Source organism: Corylus avellana, chromosome ca5 (assembly GCF_901000735.1).
Source record: "Corylus avellana chromosome ca5, CavTom2PMs-1.0".
Lineage (NCBI taxonomy): Eukaryota > Viridiplantae > Streptophyta > Magnoliopsida > Fagales > Betulaceae > Corylus > Corylus avellana.
In genome coordinates, this window is record NC_081545.1 from 28,576,735 (window position 1) to 28,584,790 (window position 8,056).

The following is an 8,056-nucleotide window of genomic DNA, read 5'->3' on the forward strand; positions in this document are numbered from 1 at the left end:
TAGATTGGTCTTCATGATTTCGGTTTCTATTTGGTTGTGCAGACCTTCTCTACGTACCCTACTCCTATTTATAGACCATCCAAATCCAAGTAAGTGTGTGAGCGTGTCTAGCTAATGGATTGATGGATACATGCACCATAACAAAGCAAAATGAAGCAGGATACAGGAAATTACCCACAAAAAAAAAAAAAAAACAGTGGAGTGTAAAATATGAAGTATAAAAGTCTAAAATAGAAAGCAGACCACATAAATAAATTAGCTTGGATATTCCCCGGCCACCTAACTGAAATGTACGTGGAGCTCTTACTCTTATTGTTAATTATTAGCTTTCTCTTTCTCTTTCTCTCTCCCTCTTTAGTTTACATAACTATAAATCTTATGTATAATTAAAGTCTATTAGCCATAATAAATCAGCATTAACTGTGGCATTATCGATCTTTGTAGAATTTTTGTGTATATAGTATGTAGCAATATTACTAATTAATTAGTATATGACATTACATTACAAGTAATCAACCTTTAAAGTTCTAAATTTAACTTTTAATTTGAACGAAATAGCTAAACAAATTAATTAAATATCTGCTCAAAAAATTTTTTTTGCGAACATACATTATAAAAAATCTCATTGCTCAATTAATTCAAACATTTTCCTCCTAATTATTGCGCAGCCAGTACTACACAATAATCACCACCACAGAAATCAGACTACTTATCTTCTCATATTGACTCAAATTCCTAGGGCTCTCCTTACGTGTGGGCATGACATTGCGTGTGGGCTCTTAAGTCAATGACATATATTGAGCATTGACTCATTCAAGCTCCTCCCAATGTGTTTATGGTCCTCAAAACAGCTCTTGCAAAGAAAAATAGAATTTACCTTCTTCTTCCAAATCAAGAAAGGTCCAAAGATAACGCCCTCTCCCACCAACTCATCATGCAAATTGAAGTTAGAATTTCTTTTTTAATAGATATATAAACGAACAAATTAACCATTGGATCTTATTTTTTTTATTTTACAATTATCTAATAATGTTGATGTGTCACTTCTCGACACACAATACTCTTTATAAACTTGTATTCTCCATTGTTGTGGAAATATTTTGACAAAATATTTGCTTAACTTTTGTGAAGATAATCCTTAAGACCACTCTTCATGAAGTAGAAATAACTAATTTGAATCCTTATTCTCCTCTTTTCTCTCTCCTTTTGAGTAGACACGTAAAAATAAATAAATAAAAAAAAAAAAAAAAAAAAAAAAAAAAAAAAAAAAAAAAAAAAAAAAGGAGCTAAGTTATTAATTATTTAAGAAAAAAAGTTTAGGGTAGCTTTCAATTATTTGAAACATAAGTAAGGCTTTACATCTATTTTGGTTTCTCAAAATAAGCACCTATTTTATAGAAAATATTTTATAAACTGTGGACCAGAAAACACTTCTAAAAATAGTTTTCACACTTAATTATATCACATAATAATTGTAACGTACGCCTTGCGAGATATTTGAATTATTTTGCCTTATGTACATGGAGCTGCTGAAAATGCTCTGCAATTTCTTCTAAACTTAATTGAACTAAAAACTGTAAAAATAATACCAGATCAATAATTTGAAATATATATAATTACATACGTTCACAATATACTTATACATTCCTTGTTCGACATATATATAAAACTTTCTGAATGAATTAATTACATTGTATACAACTCTCAAAACTATACATACATTAGCAAAAAAAAGGCATTAATGTCAACTAGAGCCAAACCTCATTTCTCAAGCAATCCTCATGTCCACGTCCCCAAAAGCTATGCCACCTCAAACCCTACCGATTAAGAACAATGTTATATACCATATATACCACTATCTCACTATTATTTCACTATATGCTAATATAAGCTGGGCATTTCATCATAGATTTCGTGTACAAGTTGCCTTCAAGTTCTAAGGACTAGTGTGTGTATATATATAAATCGAAAGGGATCACTCAATTGCTCCCAGATCGATGTAACTAGTTTTTGATCATTAGAGCAAGAGTCTCTTTTTGTTTTGTTCTTTAAGTTTGGCCTCGTTATTTTGGACGAAAAAAGTCTCGATCAAGTCCAAGTCACATGTGTATCAAAATCAAAGTAATGAGAATAATTTTGAGTGCACATCAAAGCTGTTAGAATATACAAAAAATATATTTTAATAGATCACAAAGAGGGAGAATGAACACAAATAACTTACGAGTGATTCGGTGTTAGACACCAACATCCACTACTCGAAATACCCCTAAGGGTTACATTGTTCTCATTAACTTGATTTGTCTATAATATAAAGGTCTCTATTTATAGAGACCTTTATATCATAAAGGTCTCCATTCATACATGCATTAAAACGACTATCATTTAATGCGTTTTAAAATGACAATTAATGGGATCCTGATCCTCCCTAAGATGGACGGAACATGATCCTCTCCGATTCAAATGAACTAAATAATATCTAGTTAAATATAGTAGATGTGTATTTTTGGCTTTTTATTTTTTAAGGGGACAAAAATACCCCTCCACTATAACTAACTAGATATTCTCCAGTTCAAATAAAATGGAGAGGATCCTAATTCAAGATGGACAAGGATCTTTTCTATTTCCAAGGAAATGGAAAATATTTATTTTATGGTCAAGATTTAAAGTTTGTGCATTTAATGATGTATATAATTCCACAATATTTCAATTCTTTTTTTTTTTTTTTTTTTTAATGTTTCAACATTGACTTCATATATACCATCAGATGTTCCAACTAATTTAAATCCTTACAATGAAATCGATACTATGCATTTCATTATAAATGGAGTGGAATTCGGCAAATATATTTACGAAAGTCACAAAGCTTAATTTAAAACAACTATGAAAATTTTTCTTTGCTCTAATAACATAATTAGAAAAAGAGGAGTGCTACACATTCCAAATTTTCCTCTTAAAAGTTAGTTTCCAAATGATGTATCACCATCTCATAAGATTTATTATTTTGAGAAGTGTGTCATCAATTTATGGGATAATGACACATCATTTGAAAACAACTTTTGAAAAGGAAGTCATCGGATGTCTAGCATTTCCCTTAGAAAAATATCCCAAGTGGTCCAATTTAGACAATCAAAGCAAAGTGGGGGTTGTACGACACTATTTGCAATGCGTTTGAAATGGGTAATATCCATCGGAGTAAATCTAAAAGCCCAACTCTTATACAATTCTTATACAACTAGGTTGATGTAGAGTGCCTATAAACTACTATATTTATGAGCATCTTTTAATAAATTTAAATATTGATCCAATAGTTTATAAGCACTCCACATCAAGTCAATTGTACAGTAATTGCATAGGAGTTGAGTTTGTAGCATTACTCTATCCCTTCATAATAAGAATTTAAAGTTAATTCATTTAACGGTCCATATAATATAATAATAACAGTGTGTTAATTTGCGAAGTCACCACAAATGAAATTTTTTTTTTTTTGTTTTTAAGTACCGCCAAATTAAAAATACATACATATATAATAGGCTAAAAACAGTGCATTATGGTGGATTGCAAATTCCCAGAGCTCTCCTCCCATGTCAATGCCAAAATTAAAGGTTACATGACATTGAAGTTGAGCATGCTCGACATCAATTAGCTAGTAAATCTTTTAAGCTGGTGATATTTTTCCATGTATATTTACTCTCAAGTCAATGCCCAAAAGCAGAAAGCTGGATTTTTCACTAGAAACTTGCCTTCATGGATATTTCTCGATGTATGCTATATACCATACCATCATTCCATTATCATGGTGTGACATTGCTAATCTATCTTCAGATGATCTGTCCTTGTAGGATAAGCATTTCATTATAGATTTCGTGTACAATTAGTTGCCTTTTAAGTACGTGGTAAGGAGTAAATAAAGAGATAGATTGATTATTAATTTATTATAAGGAAATCATCGAATTGCAAGAACTAATTTTATTGATTTGATATTTGAAAGTTATTATAACTTAATAACTTATATCTTCAAAATTTTGAAATCTCATTATAAATTTAAGTTTCTTGTAATATATCATGAATCATGTTAATAATTAAATCCAGTCTTCATCTTCAATATATTCGTTTAATTTTCATAATATTTTAATTTCTAACAACCGGCCGGTGTGGATGACATGGATTTAAAGCCTCTCTCCCCTCAGACACTGAAGATCATGACATTTTAATATTAATTTGAGAACACAATTAGAAATTTAAAGTTAATTTTGGAACGTACACGACCTTAATTGGTAGATTTTGTGGAATGAAAGGGGCTCGATCAATTCCTCCCATGCCAGATATTGTTTTTGATCAATATTAGATCAGCAAGTCTCTTTTTTATTTTGTTCATTACATTCTAATGGTGTTAATTATGAGTGCAGGCAAACTATTAAAATGTTTCAAGTTACCCTTAGATCAGATTTGACCACAATTTTGGATGAGATTAGTGCATGTCGACATGCGCGTGTATCAAACTCCTTCTTAATAGTATATATATGATCATATAAGACAAGGTATCATGTCATTTTCATTTATATTTTTCAGATTTTTTACGAATACCGCTAATTATGAGTTGTATATCATTGCCCCCCCTTTTTTTCTTTTTTCCCAATAATTACGGCCTCAAAATAATTGCTCTAAGTTCTAGCTTGAACTTTGTGAGAATACAGATAAAGGAAAATACATATATAGAATTGTAATAAAGTCCTTTCAATATATATAACAACTGACTCTGTCAGCTCTTTTATTTTGCATACATTACATCAAACTGTAGAGGTTTTTGGAGTTCATTAATTATTGCAAAAACAAAAAAAGGTAGGTTTAATTCTGAGTGCACATGATCAAAGCAATCAGAATAATGAAGTCCCAAAAACCAAATATATATATATATATATAATAGTCTTCTTAAGCAGTAGTGGACGGTAGAGAATATATAAGCAAGCTGCTGATCATGCTTCTTATCTCAAACGCTTTCAGGCAGGTGGGCAATTACGCACGTACGGGCCACAATTCTTTCCTGGCTTTGGCTTCGGCTTTGGGCCTGGGACGATACAACTCGAATATCTTGCACCAGGACCACATGGCACTGCTGGCTTACCTTTGTTACCAGGATCAATAACGTGTCCCTTACCAGCATCCAAATCAGGTTTGGCTGCACCATCTGCAGAGACAGTGGCGGATCCAAGAGTTGATTTTACCGAGGGCGTCAATAAAATAATAAAATATAATGATAAATAATTTTTTTTCTCTTTATATATTATATTTTTATTATAATATGGTAAATACAATAATAAAAAAAAATTATACCACAATATATGTATCACAAAAAGCATATTTATATGCTAAATTGATATATTAGTTACCATGTAGGCACTAGTACAAAAGTAAAGGAAAATACAAAATACAAAGTGCCTAAAATTGCATTCTATGTAGTCTTAGAGAAACAAAATCATTAAGTATTAAATCTGAATCGAAGCTTTCAGTAATTCCCCTTTCAATGTAGACAAGTAAATTATCTTTAAGAAATTTATCTTTCATTTTGCTACGAAGTATTGTTTTAATAATTGTTTACTTCTCATACTCTAATGATATTATAATAAAATTATTAGCATATTCCGATAGCTATTAGCCTAAAATGAATGAATAAAAAGAACAAATCTAAGATTGGTAATAATCTTCTGAAACTTGTTGATGCTTAAAAAAATCCCAAAGTACTATATAAAACGCACCAAAAAAAAAAAACAACAACAACAACAATATTGTTTTAGAATAAGATAAACAAAATGCCAAATATTGATAAATAAACATTAAATTTCTTGACTTTTTATTTATTTATTTATTTTAATGTGAAACCGAAACAGTTGGAGGAGTTTTTTACTTTTTTATTTTTTAATTTTAAAAAAAAACAAAATTTTGTTACCTGGGGCAGTAAACAATTCAACCAAAAAAAAAAAATTTACCGGGGGCGACCGCCCGAGGTTGCCCCTGCTTCTCTCCGCCACTGTGCAGAGAGATATGATCAGAATATATATAAGCAATCTAAAGAAACCAACAAGGAAAACAATATATATATATGTGTGTGTGTGTGTAACTTGTGTTCCATATATAATCCATATGCAGTAATACCCAAAAAGTGAATTTGGTTTGAATTTATCGATCACTTTAAAAAGAATTATTAATGAACCAATCGGTGGAAATAAGATATATTCAAATATATTATAAAACATAAAGGAGCAAGAGCTATGTAAAACCCAACACAATGAACAACAACATCATAATTCAGTACGTTGTAAATTAGTAAAATCAAACTCACCAGCTAATTCTCTAGCTAATATTGGAGAAGGGATGAAAAGTGCGAACGCCAAGAGAAGGCAGATTATTTTAAGTAGAATGCCCTTCATTTTGGGATATATCTACTTGGATAGTACTACTGCAGACCTTCTCTAAGTACCCTGCTCCTATGTATAGACCATCCAAATCCAAGGAAGTGTGTGAGCGTGTCTAATGGATTGATGGATACATGCACCACGTAAAAAAATAAAAAAATAAAAAAAAAGCAGTGAAATATAAAATATAAAGTAGAAAAGTCTTGAACACAGAAAGTAGACCACATAAGTAAATTTTTTTTTTTTTTTTTTTTTTTTTTTGAAATGTTCGCATAAGAGTGAGGATTCGAATTAGTGACCTTCACTTCATTAAGTGTAGTCCTTAGCCAATTTAGCTACTTCTTATGGACTCACATAAGTAAATTAGATTGGTTATAATTTTGAAAGTCCATGTATAATCCTAATTAAGTACCACAACAACATCCCATAAATATCCTATAAATCTTATGTATAATTAAAGTCTATTAGCCATTATAAATCAGCATTAATTGCGAGAAAAAAAAAAAAATCAATGCATGGTTACTTGCCACATCTGCTTTGTGGCATCCATCTTTGTAGAATTTTTGTGTAGTATGTAGCAATATTACTAATTAATTAGTATTTGGCATTACAAGTAATCAACTTTTAAAGTTCTAAATTTAACTCTTAATTTGAACGAAAGAGCTAAACAAATTAATTAAATGTCTGCTCCAAACAGAATTTTGCAAACATACATTATAAAAATATCCCATTCAAACACTCAAAAGACAAGGCTCTGGTCCTAAAATATAACTAATGCGTTTGAATATTTAGCCAGAAAACAAAAGGGCCTCCTACAAAAACCCCACCAATGCTGAAATCTTGAAGAAATTTCATTGAAGGTACACTAATTATTGTGAAGCAGCCAGTACACTAAAATCACCGTCATAGAAATAGAATACTTATCTTCTCATCTTGAGGCAAATTCCTCGAGCTCTCCTTGCGTGTGAGCAAATTTAGAGGAGAGAAATGAGAACAAAGAAGAGGTGGTTCAGCTTATGACCTACGTCCACGCATTAAAGCATTTTCCTGACTACATTTTTCTTTTATATATTTAATTAGTTACCATACTCTTATTTATAGAGAAAGAGTATGAATGTTATAAGTCTTTTCTTTCTTTTCTTTTTTAACATGTCCGCACAAGAGGGGGAGGAGAATTCAAACTTGTGACCCCCATTTCATTAGGCGTGGTCCTACCCAATTGAACTACCTCTTACAAATATTAAGAACAATAAAGTTAATTTATCATTTATAACTTTTGTCTCTTAAATTCCTGTAACTCTTAATTCTTGAGTTATTGTACTCTTGTGTTAATAAGCATGCATGAGCCACATACATCAAGTGAATCTTTTAAACTGATGAAATTAATTTGTCCATAATGAATATTGACTCTCATGTCAATGACACTGATCATTGCCTCATTCAAGCTGCCAATGTGTTTATGGTCCTCAAAACAGCTTTTACGAAGAAAAACGGAATTTTCATTCCAAATCAAGAAAGGTCTAAAGATAAGGCCCTCTCCCTTCAACTCATCATTGCGCGCGCACACATATACATATATGTATCTCACACACACACACACACACACATATATATATATATATATATATATATATATATATATATCT